This window comes from Macaca mulatta, chromosome 6 (assembly GCF_049350105.2).
Source record: "Macaca mulatta isolate MMU2019108-1 chromosome 6, T2T-MMU8v2.0, whole genome shotgun sequence".
Lineage (NCBI taxonomy): Eukaryota > Metazoa > Chordata > Mammalia > Primates > Cercopithecidae > Macaca > Macaca mulatta.
In genome coordinates this window covers 43,059,477-43,077,423 of record NC_133411.1, presented here as the reverse complement: position 1 = coordinate 43,077,423, position 17,947 = coordinate 43,059,477, and the positions used below count along the sequence as shown (strand labels likewise).

The 17,947-nt window shown below is 37.6% G+C and overlaps 1 pseudogene; it reads left to right on the top strand.

The window, feature by feature from the left end:
* LOC100428054 (bifunctional methylenetetrahydrofolate dehydrogenase/cyclohydrolase, mitochondrial-like) overlaps positions 1-15,915 on the top strand; it is a 119,401-nt pseudogene extending 103,486 nt beyond the window's left edge.
* Positions 15,916-17,947: the final 2,032 nt, after the last annotated feature.

Sequence of the window (17,947 nt, the reverse complement as noted above, 5' to 3'; positions counted from 1 at the left end):
GTGGTTCATGCCTGTAACCCCAGCACTTTGGGAGGCTGAGGTAGGCAGATCACCTGAGGTCAGGAGTTTTTTGAGAAATATGGACAGTGAAGGCCAGGCTAAGGAGGTCTCGGATGGAAAAGATAAATTTATTAGGAACTCGAGCAAAGGTCACACTTGTCATGCATTAGCAAAGATCTTGGTTGCTTTGTGTCCAGGCTCTAAGGATCTGTGGCAGTTTGAACTTAAGAGTGATGACTTAGAGTAACTGGCAGAAGAAATTTTTAAGCAGCAAAATGTTCAAGAGTTAGCCTGGCTGCTTCTAACAGCCTGCAATCGGATATGGGAACAAATAAATGACTTAAAGTTGAATCTTATATTTAAAAGGGAAGCAGAGTGTAAAACGCTGGAATATTTGCAAGCTAGCCATGTGGCAGAGAAGAAAGAAGCATTTTCAGGAGAGGAATACAAGCAGGTTGTGGAGGAACCACTTGCTGAAGATATTAGTATGACTAAAAGGGAGCCAAGTGCTCATATCTAAGATCAATGGGAAAAAGACTTCAAAGGCATTGCAGAAGTCTTCAAGGCAGCCCCTCACATCACAGGTTTATAGACCTAGGAAGAAAGAATGGTTTGGGGGGCCAGATCCAGGTTCCCATTGTCCTGCTCAGTCTCAGAACACTACTCCCCACATCACAGCAGCTCTAGTTCCAGCCTTGGCTCAACAGGGCCCAGGTACAGCTTGAGCCACAGCTTTGAAGGTCACAAGTCACAGAATTTACTAGCTTCCATATAGTGTTAAGTGGCAGGCACACAGAATGCAGGCATGAAGGAGGTTTGACAGCTTTCTTATAGATTTCACAGGATGTATGAGAAAGTCTATGTGCCCAAACAGAACCCTGTTACAGGGCTGGACCCCTCACTGAGAATTTCTACTAGGCCATTGTGAGGAGGACATGTAGAGCTGAAACCCCAATAGAGACTTGGCCTACTGGAACTGTGGGAAGGCGGCCACTGCCCTTCAGACTCCAGAATGTTAGTCATGGGCAGCCTGCATCCTGAGCCTGGAAAACCTGCGGGTACACACCTCCAATTCATGACAGCATCCACAGGGGCTTCACCCTGCTAAGTCACAGAAGCAGAGCTGCCCAGGGCCTTGGGAACACACCCCTTGCATCAGTGTGCTCTGGATGCAGTACATGAGATCAAAGGAGATTATTTTGAAGCTTTAAGATTTAATGTCTGCCCTGCTGGGTTCCAGACTTGCATGGGGCCTATTACCCCTTTCTTTTTGGCCAATTTCTCCCTTTTGGAATGGAAATATTTACCCAATGCTTATAATGCCATTGTATCTTGGAAGAAAGTAACTTGTATTTGATTTTATAGGTTCATCAGTGGAAGGAACTTGGCCTTGAGCCTCAGATGAAACTTTAGATTTGAACTTTGGAACTTTTAAGTTAAGTCTAGAACAAATTAAGACTATGTGAGACTAACGCAAAGGCATGATTCTATTTTGAAATGTGAGCAGGACATGAGATTTAGTGGGTCAGGGGATGAATGATATAGTTTGGACATTTTTCCCCCAAATCTCAAGTTGAAAAGTAATCCCCATAGTTGGACATGGGGCCTGGTGGGAGATGTTTGGATCATAGAAACAAATCCTTCATGAATGGCTTAGCACCGTCCCCTTGGTGATGAGTGAGTTCTCATTCTGGTAGTTCATGTGATATCTGGTTATTTCAAAGTGCATGGAATCGCTCCCCTCTCTCTTTCTTGCTCCCACTCTCACCATGTGACATGCTGTATCTTCATCTCCTTCCACCATGATTGTAAGCTTCTTGCGGCCCTCGCTAGAAGCCAAGCAGATGCTGGCACCGTTCTTCTCATACAGCCTACAGAACCAGGAGCCATTTAAATCTCTTTTCTTTGTAAATTACCCAGCTTCAGGTATTCTTTTATAACAATGCAAAAACAACCTAACACACTAAGTTTAATTGTAGTGTCCAGATCAAAAAAGTTTATAAAATGTGAATGTAGATAACACTACTAAACTATACACTTAAAAATAGTTAAGATGTTAAAATTTATATTATGAATATTTTGCCACAATTTTTTAAAAGCTAATAATAAGAAAAGTAATATAGTATAGTGAGGTACCAGCTTATTACTTACTATGAATGGTTCCCGTACGATTTTTAGCCCTTCTGAGCCTTATTTTCTCCTCTGTAAAATAAGATTAGCAATAGAACTATATACCATATATATTCTAATATAGTTAACCAGTCCCCCTTTAATACACATAATATTCTTTCTATTGCGCAAACTTACTTTAGATCTCTTGCTTCAGTATAACAAAGCAACAATGGAGTCTAATAAACTCTGGCTTCTACCGTAGATTAGAGAGAGCTCATTCTAACAACATATGCTGGGCAAATTGCAAATTCATGACTCTCAAATCAGTGAGCTGAACTCATACATCAATTAATTAGTCTGAATTCAATGGAAAGACAACTGCAGCAGGAAGAAATAAGATATAAGCACTTGCTTCCCTGGGGCAGATGAAGCCAGATGTGAATAAGAATAATTCAGCTAGAATCGTTAATTAATTAATAGAAGCTGAGTGTGGGCTAGTGAGAGACCATAGAGTCCTAGGGACTGCAGATGAAGGTAAAGTTCTCACCTTTTCTCCATAGACCCCACCAGCACTCATGAAAAAGACTGGCAAGAGTCCTAAGAAAGTAACTTTTATGGTGCTAGCCTGAAGATAGGAACTGCAGCTACTGCAGAATGGCACTGGGGCCATAGCAGAAACAAACTTCAAACTCAGCCTGCCTCCTAAATAGATTAACTCATCCCTGACACTAAAGGCCTAGCAGGAAAAAAAAAAAAAGATACACCCATTTCTAGAAATAAAAACCATTCTTTCCTACATAACATGACTAGTATTGAACAAAAAATGATGAGGAATACAAAAAGTAAGGAAAATAAAACACACACACACATACACACACTACCAAGAAAAAAATCAATCACCAGGAACCAGATTCAGATATGACACAGATGTCGAAACTAAATGACAAGAAATTTAAAATAAATATGATTAATATGTTTTAAAGTTCTAAGGGAGATGAACAACATGCAGGATCAGTCAGGTAATTTCAGCAGAAGGATGGAAACACAAGAATGAATCAAATGGAAATATTAGAAACATATAGCGCAATAACAGTGACAAAGCATGCCTTCAACCGAGTCATCAGTAGACTTAGAGGAATCTAGCAAAAGAATTAGTAAACTTAAAGATAGATTGACAGATATTACTCAGACTGAAACACAAAGATTTTTCTCTTTCCCATACTTGGGAAAAAACATCCAAAAAAAAAACAACAAAAAATAAAAAGAAGAAGAAGAAGAGAGCATACAGGAGCCGTGGAACAATATCAAACCATCTAACGTACATGTAATTGAAATTCTAGAAACAGAATTAGAGAAAAAGGCAACAGACATACTTGAAGGAAAAGGGTGAAGAATTCTCCAAAATTGATGACAGACACCAAACCACTATTTCAACAAGCTCAGAGAATACCAGGAAAGATAATTACACAAACATACATACCACCGACCAAGGATACCATCTTCAAACTGCTGAAAGCAGAAGACAAAGAAGAAATGTTGAAGACATCAAAAGAAAAAGGAGGATACATATATACAGAGAAAGTAAGATAACAATTAGAGGGATGATACAAGCCAGAAGACCCTAGTCTAGCACTGTAAGTGCTGAAAAAGAAAAATTCTCAACCCAGAATTCTATCCCTAGTAATAATATGTTTCAAATAGAAAAATAAAGACTTTCTCAAATAAACAAAAACTAGCAGAATTCATTGCCAGCAGGTTTATATACTACATAAATGTTAAAGAAAATATTTCAGGCAGAAATTGCTATATTTTAATTGGCCTAAAAGATAATCAGCTATTTAAAGCAAAAATATTAGCTTTAACCCATTATCAACCCATTATGTATGAATAGCATAAGTAAAAATAAAAAGAATTACAATAGCAACAAAAAATTGAATGTGTAAAAAGTAATGGGATTGCTAGGTCGAATGATAATCTTGTTTTAAGTTCTTTGAGAAACTGCCAAACTGCTTTCCACAATGGTTGAATTAATTTACATTCCCACCAACAGTCTATAAGGGTTCTCTTTTCTCTGAAATCTTACCAACATCTGTACTTTTTATTTATTTATTTATTTATTTATTTATTTATTTATTTATTGACAGCATCTCACTCTCTCACCCAGGCTGGAGTGCAGCTGCATGAACACAACTCACTGCAGCCTCAACCTCATGGGTTCAAGCAATCTTCCCCACTCAGCCTCCTGAATAGCTGGGACCACAGACATGCACCATGATATCTGGCTAGTTTTTTTTATTATTATTATTTTGTAGAAACAGGGTCTCACCATGTTGCCCAGACTGGTCTCAAACCCCTGGGCTCAAGCAATCCTCTCACCTCAGCCTTCGAAAGTACTGGGATTATAGGCATGAGCCTATTTTAATAATAGCCATTCTGATTATTGTGAGATAATATCTCATTGTGGTTTTGATTTGCATTTCTGTAATGATTAGTAAGGAGGAACGTTTTAAATATGCATGTTGGGTGCTTGTATGTTGTCTTTTGAGAAGTGTCTGTTCATGTCCTTTGCCCATTTTTCAATGAGGTTGTTTGGTTTTTGCTTATTGTTTTTTTTTTTTTTTTTTTTTTTTTTTTTTGAGACGGAGTCTCGCTCTGTCGCCCAGGCTGGAGTGCAGTGGCCGGATCTCAGCTCACTGCAAGCTCCGCCTCCCGGGTTTACGCCATTCTCCTTTCTCAGCCTCCCGAGTAGCTGGGACTACAGGCGCCTGCCACCTTGCCCGGCTAGTTTTTTGTATTTTTTAGTAGAGGCGGGGTTTCACCGTGTTAGCCAGGATGGTCTCGATCTCCTGACCTCGTTATCCACCCGTCTCGGCCTCCCAAAGTGCTGGGATTACAGGCTTGAGCCACCGCGCCCGGCCTGGTTTTTGCTTATTGTTTAAGTTCCTAATAAATAGTAGATATTAGATCGTTGTCAGATGTATAGTTCAAAAATATTTGCTCCCATTTTGTAGGTTGTCTGTTTACTTTGTTGATAGTTTCTTTTGCTGTGCAGTAACTCTTTAGTTTAATTAAGTCCCACTTGTCAATTTTTGGTTTTGTTGCAACTGCTTTTGGAGTCTTCATCATGAAATCTTTGCCAAGGCCTATGACCAGAATGAGATTTCCTAGGTTTTCTTCTTGGATTTTTATAGTTTTTGGTCTTACATTTAAGTCTTTCATGCATTTTGAGTTGATTTTTGTATATAGTGAAAGAAAGGGGTCCAGTTTCAATCTTCTATTTATGGCTAGCCAGGCATCCAGCACTATTTATGGAATAAGGAGTCCTTTTCCCATTGCTTGTTATTGTCAGTTTTGTTGAGGATCAGATGATTGTATGTGTATGACTTTATTTCTGGGTTTTCTAGCCTGTTCCATTGATTTTGTGTGTCTATTTTCTTACCAGTACCATGCTGTTTTGGTTACTGTAGTCTTGTAGCATAGTTTGAAGTTGGATAATGTGATGCCTCTGTCTTTCTTCTTTCTGCTTATGATTGCTTTAGCTATTCAGGCTTATTTTTGGGTTCCATATGAATTTTAGAATAGTTGTTTTTAATTCTGTGAAAAAATGTCATTGGTGGTTTGATAAGAATAGCATTGAACCTGTACATTGTTTTGGACAGTATGGTCATTTTAACAATATTGATTTTCCATTTGTTTGTATCATCTCTGATTTCTTTCAGCAGTGTTTGGTAATTTTCATTGTAGAGATCTTTCACCTCCCTTGTTAGCTATATTCCTAGGTACTTTATCTATTTTGTGGCTACTGTGAATGGCATTATGTTCTTGATTTGGCTCTCAGTTTGGACATTACTTCTGTATAGAAATGCTACTAATTTTTATACATTGATTTTTGTATCTTGAAACATTATCGATGTTATTTGTCAGTTCTAAGAACTTTTGGGCAGAGACTATGGGATGGGGTTTTTTAGGTATAGAATTATATCACCTGTAAAGGGAAATAGTTTTACCTCCTCTCTTACTATTTGGATGCCTTTCATTTCTTTCTCTTGCCTGATTGCTCTGGCTAGGACTTCCATACTATACTGAATAGAAGTGATGAGAGTGGGCATCCTTGTCTTGTTCACATTCTCAAGGGGAATGCTTCCACATTTTGCCTGTTTAGTATGATGTTAGCTGTGGGTTTGTCATAAATGGTTCTTATTACTTTGGGGTATAGAACTGAGAAATTATGATTCAGCCTTTGAAAAGAGAGTAGGAAAAAGATGTGCATGTTTTTGAAAATACATATTTATAAAATGAAATAAGTAGGAGTGTAAAAAACCTGTTCACAATTATTGACAGCCATCTGCACATAAATTCTTTGTAATTTATTATAATCAATCTATTTCTTCCTTTAATAAGCTAAAGATAATATAACAGAGAAGAAAATGATAGAACCAAAACCGTAAAATGCTAAAATAGAGAAAGAAATACTTTACCTATTTTAAGATTCATACTAAAATGCACATAATCAGGAAAGAAGATGAGGACACTAGATGATTTATGACCCTATGGAGTGGTCTCTATAATAACAATCAAGGCAATCATTATTTCCAGAAAGATTATCTAGCATATGAAATGCTAGTCATGCATAGAATTATTATTAGGCCAAAAATATCTTTGTTTTATATCTTAATTCTTAGCAGGAAATACACTCCATTAAAAAGTAATCAGTTAACAAAAAGTAATCAGTTAAATTGGGTGACTTTTTATTATATTGTTTGTACTTTTAAAAAGTACAGTTACAGAAGCAGCACATGTGCACTATAGGAAATTTTTGAATTTAATTAAATCAATTTAATTACCATCAGTGGGCACCAATGTGAATTACCTTAATGTTTACCTTTCCAGGTCTTTATACACACACACACACACCTCTTTCTAGTTTTACATCAATATAAATTTTATTGTACATACCATTCCTCAATCTGGTTTTGTTTTTTTGGTAACTTTCTCTTTCAGTACATTTCATCTCACCTACTGCTGAGACGATGTTCAAAATTCCCCCAGTTGACCCAAAAATATTACATGCAGTTCATTTGTCCATTCAAATATCAAATGTAAGATCCAATCTTGCATCTGGCTTTTATATTTGTTAAATTTCTTACAATTGATTACAATCTCTTTTTCATAATACTAACTTTTTAAAACCCCAAGCCAATTACATTCTGTAGAATATTCCTGAATTTGTCTAGTTGCTTTGCTATGGTATTATTGAACTTGTTAGCCTGTATCCTGTATCCCCTGTCTATAGTCTATATTCTGTATTGTTTATTATGTTAGAAGCTTAATACATTAATATTATTTTTTCCAATAACAATTCAAAGTGATGGTGTATACTTCATGTAGCATCATATCCAAAGTCACATAATATCGGGTTAACCATCATTGGTGGCACTATGAATGATAAATTCTTACACTAAGTTATTTTGTTTTTCCCTTTCACTATACAGATAAGCATTTTTCCTTGAGATTAAAAAGTAATCCATTAGGGTTTTTTTTTAACAATTAACCAATGACCAGTTTCTCATCAATCATTTACTTAATGATTTTAATACCAATTAATATTGTCCTCTTAATCTAATAATATCATTTGGGCCAGTAAAATTATATTTTCTATAATCTCTTGCATATTTTATAACTGGCTTTCTTCTGTAATACAGAATTTTTTCTCAATTATTAGGAAAATTGGTTAACAGGTGAAGATATAATAAATGGAATTCTCATACACATTTGATGGAAATATTTGTACCACTCCTTTGGAAAACAATCTGCCATTATCTAGCCAAGGTAAAGATATACAGAATCTATGACCCAGCATTTTCATTTTAGGTTTAGCATTTTTCAATTTCAGGATACCCCACTTAAAATCAGAAATCTACCTCTGTAAATTAGGCATCTACAAGTGCTAATAGAGAACCAATTTCTCAATATTTTAAATGAGAAAAATTATAATGTTTTATGTATCAACTCAAAACTTCAACCAGATGAGTAGAGAAGATGGCCAAATAGGAACAGCTCCAGCCTCCAGCTCCCAGCATGAGCAACACAGAAGATGAGTGATTTCTGCATTTTCAACTGAGATACCGGGTTCGCCTCACTGGGTCCTGTTGGACAGTTGGCGCTGGTCCCCAGGTGCAGCCTGACTAGTAAGAGCGGAAGCAGGGTGAGGGATCACCTCACCTGGGAAGTGCAAGGGGAAAGGGAATTCATTTTCCTAGCCAAAGGAAATTGAGACACACAACACCAGGAAAATCAGGTAACTCCCACCCTAATACAGCACTTTACCAAGGGTCTTAGCAAACGGCAAACCAGGAGATTATATCCCACACTTGGTCCAGAGGGTCCCACGCCCACGGAGCCTCCCTTATTGCTAGCACAGCAGTCTGAGATCTAATTGCAAGGCAGCAGCCAGGCTGGGGGAGGGGTGCCCGCCATTGCTGAGGTTTAGGTAGGTAGGTAAACAAAGCCCCTGGGAAGCTTGAATTGGGTGGAGCCCACCACAGCTCAAGGAGGCTGGCCTGCCTCTGTAGACTCCTCCTCTGGGGACAGGTCATAGCTAAACAAAAAGCAGCAGAAACCTCAGCAGAGGTAAATGCCCCCATCTGACAGCTTTGAAGAGAGCAGTGGATCTCCCAGCACGGAGGTTGAGATCTGAGAACAGACAGACTGCCTGCTCAAGTGGGTCCCCGACCCCTAAGTAGCCTAACCGGGAGACATCCCCACTAGGTGCAGACCGACATCTCACACCTCACACGGCAGAGTACACCCCTGAGACGAAGCTTCCAGAGCAAGAATCAGACAGCAACGCTCGCTGTTCAGCAATATTCTATCTTCTGCAGGCTCCACTGATGATACCACAGCAAACAGGGCCTGGAGTGGACATCAAGCAAACTCCAACAGACCTGCAGCTGAGGGTCCTGACTGTCAGAAGGAAAACTAACAAACAGAAAGGACACCCACACCAAAACCCCATCAGTACATCACCATCATCAAAGACCAAAGGCAGATAAAACCATAAAGATGGGGAAAAAGCAGTGCAGAAAGGCTGAAATTCAAAAAATCAGAGCGCATATCCCCCTCCAAAGGAATGCAGCTCATCGTCAGCAATGAAACAAAGCTGGATGGAGAATGACTTTGATGAGTCGAGAGAGGAAGTCTTCAGTCAATCAAACTTCTCAAAGCTAAAGGAGGAACTATGGAACCAGTGCAAAGAAACTAAAAACCTTGAAAAAAAAAATGGAAGAATGGATAACTAGAATAATCAATGCAGAGAAGACCTTCAAAGAACTGATAGAGATGACAACCATGACACAAGAACTATGTGACAAATGCACAAGCTTCAGTAACTGACTCGATGAACTGGAAGAAATGGTATCAGAGATTGAAGATGAAATGAATGAAATGAAGTGAGAAGAGAAGTGTAGAGAAAAAAGAGTAAAAAGAAATGAACAAAGATTCCAACAAATATGAGATTATGTGAAAAGAACAAATCTACATCAGATTGGTATGCCTGAAAGTTACAGGGAAAATGGAACCAAGTTGGAAAACACTCTTCAGGATATCATCCAGGAGAACTTCCCCAACCTAGTAAGGCAGGCCAACATTCAAATTCAGGAAATACAGAGAATGCCATAAAGATACCCCTTGAGAAGTGGAACTCCAAGACACATAATTGTCAGATTCACCAAAGTTGAAATGAAGGAAAAAATGTTAAGGGCAGCCAGAGAGAAAGGTTGGGTTACCCACAAAGGGAAGCCCATCACACTAACAGCAGATCTCTTGGCAGAAATTCTCCAAGCCAGGGCCAATAGTCAACATTCTTAAAGAAAGAATTTTCTACCCAGTGTTTCATATCCAGCCAAACTAAGTTTCATAAGTGAAAGAGAAATAAATCCTTTGCAGACAAGCAAATGCTTAGAGATTTTGTCACCACCAGGCCTGCCCTACAGGAGATAGTGAAGGAAGCACTAAACATGGAAAGGAACAACAGGTACCAACCATTGCAAAAACATGTCAAAATGTAAAGTCCATCGATGCTAGGAAGAAACTGCATGAACTAGTGAGCAAATTAACCAGCTAATATCATAATGACAGGATCAAGTTCACACATAACAATATTAACCTTAAATGAAAATGGACTAAATGGTCCAATTAAAAGACACAGACTGACACATTGGATAAAGACTCAAGACCCATCAGTTTGCTGTATTCAGGAGACTCATCTCACATGCAGAGACACACATAGGCTCAAAATAAAGGGATGCAGGAAGATCTACCAAGCAAATGGAAAACAAAAAAAGCAGGGGTTGCAATCCTAGTCTCTGATAAAACAGACTTTAAACCATCAAAGATCAAAAGAGACAAAGAAGGCCATTACATAATGGTAAAGGGATCAATTCATCAGGAAGAGCTAACTATCCTAAATATATATGCACCCAATACAGGAGCACCCAGATTCTTAAAGCAAGTCCTTAGAGACTTAGAAAGAGAATTAGACTCCCATACAATAATAATGGGAGACTTTAACACCTCACTGTCAACATTAGACCAATGAGACAGAAAGTCAACAAGGATATCCAGGAATTGAACTCAGCTCTGCACCAAGCAGAACTAATAGACATCTATAGAACTCTCCACCCCAAATCAACAGAATATACATTCTTCTCAGTACCACATCACACTTATTCCAAAATTGACCACATAGTTGGAAGTAAAGCACTCCTCAGCAAATGTACAAGAACAGAAATTATAACAAACTGTCTCTCAGACCACAGTGCAATCACACTAGAACTCAGGACTAAGAGACTCAATCAAAACTGCTCAACTACATGGAAACTGAACAACCTGCTCCTGAATGACTACTGGGTACATAACGAAATGAAGGCAGAAATAAAGATGTTCTTTGAAACCAATGAGAACAAAGATACAACATACCAGAATCTCTGGGACACATTTAAAGCAGTGTGTAGAGGGAAATTTATAGCACGAAATGCCCACAAGAGAAAGCAGGGAAGATCTAAAATTGACACTCTAACATCACAATTAAAAGAACTAGAGAAGTGAGAGCAAACACATTCGAAAGCTAGCAGAAGGCAAGAAATAACTAAGATCAGAGCAGAACTGAAGGAGATAGAGACACAAAAAACCCTCCAAAAATCAATGAATCCAGGAGCTGGTTTTTTGAAAAGATCAACAAAATTGATAGACTACTAGCAAGACAAATAAAGAAGAAAAGAGAGAAGAATCAAATAGATGCAATAAAACTTGATAAGGGGGATAACACCACCGACCCCACAGAAATACAAAGTGCCATCAGAGAATAATATAAACACTTCTACACAAATAAACTAGAAAATCTAGAAGAAATGGATAATTTCCTGGACACTTACACTCTCCCAAGACTAAAACAGGAAGAAGTTGAATCCCTGAATACACCAATAGCAGGCTCTGAAATTGAGGCAATGATTAATAGCTTACCAACCAAAAAAAGCCCAGGACCAGACGGATTCACAGCCGAATTCTACCAGAGGTACAAGGAGGAGTTGGTACCATTCCTTCTGAAACTATTTCAATCAATAGAAAAAGAGGGAATCCTCCCCAACTCATTTTATGAGGCCAACATCATCCTGATACTAAAGCCTGATAGAGATAAAACAAAAAAAGAGAATTTTAGACCAATATCCCTGATGAACATCGATGCAAAAATCCTCAGTAAAACACTGGCAAAACGAATCCAGCAGCACATCAAAAAGTTTATCCACCACGATCGAGTGGGCTTCATCCCTGGGATGCAAGGCTGGTTCAACATACGCAAATCAATAAACATAATCCAGCATATAAACAGAACCAAAGACAAAAACCACATGATTATCTCAATAGATGCAGAAAAAGGCCTTTGACAAAATTCAACAGCCCTTCATGCTAAAAACTCTCCATAAATTCGGTATTGATGGAATGTATCTCAAAATAATAAGAGCTATTTATGACAAACCCACAGCCAATATCATACTGAATGAGCAAAAACTGGAAGCATTCCCTTTGAAAACTGGCACAAGACAGGGATGCCCTCTCTCACCACTCCTATTCAACATAGTGTTGGAAGTTCTGGCTAGGGCAATCAGGCAAGAGAAAGAAATCAAGGGTATTCAGTTAGGAAAAGAAGAAGTCAAATTGTCCCTGTTTGCAGATGACATGATTGTATATTTAGAAAATCCCATTGTCTCAGCCCAAAATCTCCATAAGTGGATAAGCAACTTCAGCAAAGTCTCAGGATACAAAATCAATGTGCAAAAATCACAAGCATTCTTATACACCAGTAACAGACAAACAGAGAGCCAAATCATGATTGAACTCCCATTCACAATAGCTTTAAAGAGAATAAAATACCTAGGAATCCAACTTACAAGGGATGTAAAGGACCTCTTCAAGGAGAACTACAAACCACTGCTCAGTGAAATCAAAGAGGACACAAGCAAATGGAAGAACTACTGCCCAAGGTAATTTATAGATACAATGCCATCCCTATCAAGCTACCAATGACTTTCTTCACAGAATTGGAAAAAACTGCTTTAAAGTTCATATGGAACCAAAAAAGACCCCACATTGCCAAGACAATCCTAAGCCAAAAGAACAAAGCTGGAGGCATCACGCTACCTGACTTCAAACTATACTACAAGGCTACAGTAACCAAAACAGCATGGTACTGGTACCAAAACAGAGATATAGACCAATGGAACAGAACAGAGCCCTCAGGAATAATACCACACATCTACAGCCATCTGATCTTTGACAAACATGACAAAAACAAGAAATGAGGAAAGGATTCCCTATTTAATAAATGGTGCTGGGAAAATTGGCTAGCCATAAGTAGAAAGCTGAAACTGGATCCTTTCCAGGATCCTTATATGAAAATTAATTCAAGATGGATTAGAGACTTAAATGTTAGACCTAAAACCATAAAAACCCTAGAAGAAAACCTAGGTAGTACCATTCAGGACATAGGCATGGGCAAGGACTTCATGTCTAAAACACCAAAAGCAATGGCAACAAAAGCCAAAATTGACAAATGGGATCTAATTAAACTAAAGAGCTTCTGCACAGCAAAAGAAACTACCATCAGAGTGAACAGGCAACCTACAGAATGGGAGAAAATTTTTGCAATCTACTCATCTGACAAAGGGCTAATATCCAGAAACTACAAAAATCTCAATCAATATAAGAAAAAAACAAACAACCCCATCAAAAAGTGGGCAAAAGGTATGAACAGGCACTTCTCAAAAGAAGACATTCATACAGCCAACAGACACATGAAAAAATGCTCATCATCACTTGCCATCAGAGAAATGCAAATCAAAACCACAATGAGATATCATTGCACACCAGTTAGAATGGCAATCATTAAAAAATCAGGAAACAACAGGTGCTGGAGAAGATGTGGAGAAATAGGAACACTTTTACACTGTTAGTGGGACTGTAAACTAGTTCAACCTTTGTGGAAAACAGTGTGGCGATTCCTCAAGGATCTAGAACTAGATGTACCATATGACCCAGCCATCCCATTACTGTGGATATACCCAAAAGATTATAAATCATGCTGCTATCATCTGAGATGTTCTATCAGCACAAAATTGATTAAGACATAGGGATACTTCCAGGGTGGAGAGATAGAACTGTAATTAGGGAGAATGGCATGAATAGACTGGATATGTGTTTTGGAATGCTGCCAGTTTTACTTTTTGACTTAGATTACACAAGTGTTTGTTTTATAAGCACTCATTCAACTACAAATATATTTTCACAAACTCTTCTGGAAATGTATATGTTTCAGAGTAAGACAAGGAAAAAGTGAGTGGAAAAAGTAAGCTTAGGTATTAATAAAGGAGACAGGATTGCAGGATGTTGCTAAGGGGCACCAACCCTTGGCTGCTCTATCTGACCATATGTCAACAAATATATGACAACTGTAGAATATAAAAAGAAGGGTACCTAATGTAAGACAGGAACAAAACCATTTGCAAAGGAGCTTACACTTAGAAAAATGATACATTTGTTGGATTGGAACTTTATGGATTAAAAAAACCTTCAATATAAATAACAAGCTTTAAAAATATCTAGAAGATAAAAACTGAAAGTTTCCATGGGAACAGAATGGGCATTCATAAAATCATAAAATGTAAGAACACCGTGAACTGTGGCTTTGTGCAACAAATCCTGCAATTTTCAAAACATGAGGATGTCAATGAAATTCAAAAGAAATCATTTTCAACAATTAAAAAAAATTTTACATGGAGTGTAGTAACTTTTTAATAATTCACTATTATTACATATTCTTAAATTTCGATATGTAACAGAAAATAAAAATCGAATACTTGGGCACCAAGTCAAAATTTTTTTAAAACTTGTTTAATTATTTCATAACTAGTTGAAATTTAGTTTAAAATGGATGTTTTTCAGAACTTTGACTAGGCTGGGACGCAAAGGCAAAAAAGTTTAAAATCAGTGTCAGCCTAGCGCGGGCACCGGCGCAGGGCTCTGGCTGTGACTTTCCTCATGTCAGCGTTGGCCGCCCACTGATCCAGCCTGCTCAGAGCTGCCGCCTCTGTCCTCGCCTTTTTCACTTCGTGGCAGTTCCTTTGAACTTCCTCAGGGAAGAGCTCTTACTGGTTCCAATAACTCTCACTGCTCTTATGAGCTAAGCTTTTGCACCAACTGAACAGCTGGCCAACCTAAAAATTGTTGCCTTTGCCCTCATATACTCACTCTTGGTCTGTCAGCTTTGGATGAAGCAGTGGGGTTCTTAGGATGAACCCATTGCCAACTAAATGAAGCTTTTGTCAGGAAACTGGCCAGGTGGATGAAGCAGAAAGTGTGGCAGGAGGTGGAGGAGTAGCTGGCCTCTGGCAAAAAATGGCCATGCCTATGCTTGACTCTGGTCAGCAAAAATCCTGCAAGTCACTCCTATATCCTCAACAAAACCAGGGCAGCTTCAGATGTGGGAATCAACAGTGAGACAATTGTGAAACCAGCTTCAATTTCAGAGGAAGAATTGTTTAATTTAATCAATAAATTGAATAATGATGGTAATGTAGATGGCCTCCTTCTTCACCTGTCTCTTCCAGGGCACATTGATGAGAGAAAGATCTGCAATGCTGTTTTTCCAGATAAGCATGTTGATGGCTTTCATGTAATAAATGTAGGGCGAATATATCTGGACCAGTATTCCATGTACCAGCTACTCTGTGTGGTGTGTGGGAAATAATTAAGCAAACTGGCATTCCAACTCTAGGGAAGAATGTGGTTTGGCTGGAAGGTCAAAAAATCTTGGAATGCCCATTGCAATGTCACTGCACACAGATGGGGTGCATGAACGTCACGGAGGTGATCCCACTGTTGTAATATCTCATTGATATACCTCCAAAGAGCAGTTGAGGAAACATACAATTCTTGCAGATATTGTAATATCTGTTGCAGTCATTCCAAATCTGATCACAGCAAATATGACCACGGAAGGAGCAATAGTCATTGATGTGGGAATAGATACAGTTCAAGATCCTGTAACACTAAACCTAAGTTGGTTGAAAATGTGGATTTTAAAGGAGTTAGGCAAAAAGCCAGTTATATCACTCCAGTTTCTGGAGGTGTTGGCCCTATGACAGTGGCAATGCTAATGAAGAATACCATAATTGCTGCCAAAGAAAAGTGCTGAGGCTTGAAGAACGGAAAGTGCTGAAGTCTAAAGAGCTTGGAGTAGCCACTAACTAACTGTTGTGACTTCTGTATCACCAACAGCACTCCAAGTCAGCTCAGGAAGAAAAGCAAGCCAAGAGAAATGCGATATGTTTTTATTTATTCTACTGAAATGGTTTAAAATAATGCTTTGCATTTATTGAAAGCTTTCATGGGTGTATATGCATGTAGCTCTGCAGTACCTCACCAGGAAGCATTCCAGTATCATGCAGGGTCATGTGATCTAGCCAAGAGCAAGTCATTAACCATGTGACTAACATGGGAGACATTGTTATATTGAGAATGAATGCTTAACTTTGTCAAGCCACCTCTGTTAAAAATTTGCCTTTTCTAGGATTGCACTTCTCGAGTGCTATTCCCATAAGCGTTGATAATCATTTTAGGTAGCAAACCTTTTGAGTTCAACTCATCAAACCAAAGGAAAAATTAGGGAAAAGATGAAAAATTTAAAAATGGTAGTAACTAAGTAGAAAAAAAAAAAAAGAACTAATCTATATATGTATTGACTGGTAACCAGATCTATCTAAGTAGAACTGAATTGGCTAGGAAAAAAATAAAAACTGCATGTTAATCATTTTCCTAAGTTGTCTTTTTGAGGTTTAGTCAGTCATTGGGAAAATGTTAAGGATTGTTCCCTGCTTTTAGTCCTCATTTTATGTATGTTACCATTCAGTAAGATCTCCCCACTTTAGTTTTCTAGGATTTAAAGGCTTATTTTATAAATTATTCATGTGTATTGTCATACTTGGCTTTTGCTATGTAGTTTAACTTCATTGCTAAAGTTTTGTATTGTTAGGGAATATCTGTATAGCTTCTTTGGTGTATCTTAAAATCTGTTTTTGGAAAAAGAAAAAAAAAACTCGTTTTCATAATCATTTCAGCAGCTTGGATAAGTATGCAAGTTACTTTTCCACCAAAGAAGTTTTAGCAGCTGCCTGCTTTTCTGTGATGTATCCTGTTGACTTTTCCAAAATATTTTTAAGAGTTTGAGTTAATATTGAATTTAATCAGACTTTCTGATTAAAGGTTCTTTTTTCTTTTTTATTAAAACACATCTGTCTGCTGTGGTATGAAAAAAAGAGAAATCACTGTAAGTTGTTAATAAGGTGAAGATGCCTATGATATACTTTCAAGTAAACTAAAAAAAATCAACCTCTGTTTGCATTTACAAAGAAAGCAATAAAATGGCAAACCATATATTATCAATTGTCATTGGATTATTCAGAGTACAAGAAAGACTAAAATCTGAAATATTTTAAAGTAATTTTGACAACAAATGTTCAAGACTGTATACATGAGCAATGAAAATATATTTTAAAATTACGGCATTCTAGATATTTGCTTTTTATTTACTACTCATAATTAAACAGTCATCATCAGAAGAATTTCCTTATTCCAATGATGCTGCCATCACTTAAAATCAATTTTGAATTGCCTTCAAAAGGTATCTAGAAGAAGCATAAAAAATCATCCGGGCTGGTCTGGGTGCAATGGTGTTTACAACTAACCGATCACAACCAGTTACAGATTTATTTGTTCTTTTTCCACAACCACTGCTTCACTTGACTAGCCTTTAAAAAAATCATCCCAATTATTTCATTACAGTTGACCTGTGAACCATGTAGGTTTAAACTGCACAGGTCCACTTATACATGGACTTTCTTCCATCTCTGCTACCCCAAGACTTCAAGACCAACCCTTCCTCTTCCTGTTCCTCCTTAGCCTACTCAATATGAAGACAATGAAGATGAAGAATTTTATGATGATTCACTTCCACTTAATGGATAGTAAATATATTTTCCTTTTCTTGTGATTTTCTTAATAACATTTTATTTTCTCTAGTTTTTTAATTATAAAAATACAAAACAAAATACATATACAAAATACATGTTAATTGACTTTACATTATCAGTAAGACTTCTAGTCAAAGTAGGTTATTAGTAGCTAAGTTTTGGGAAAGATTTTTAACAATGTAGGGGATCAGCCCTAACCCTCTTGTTGTTCAAGAGTCAACTGTACAAAAAACATAATTAATCACCACCATTAT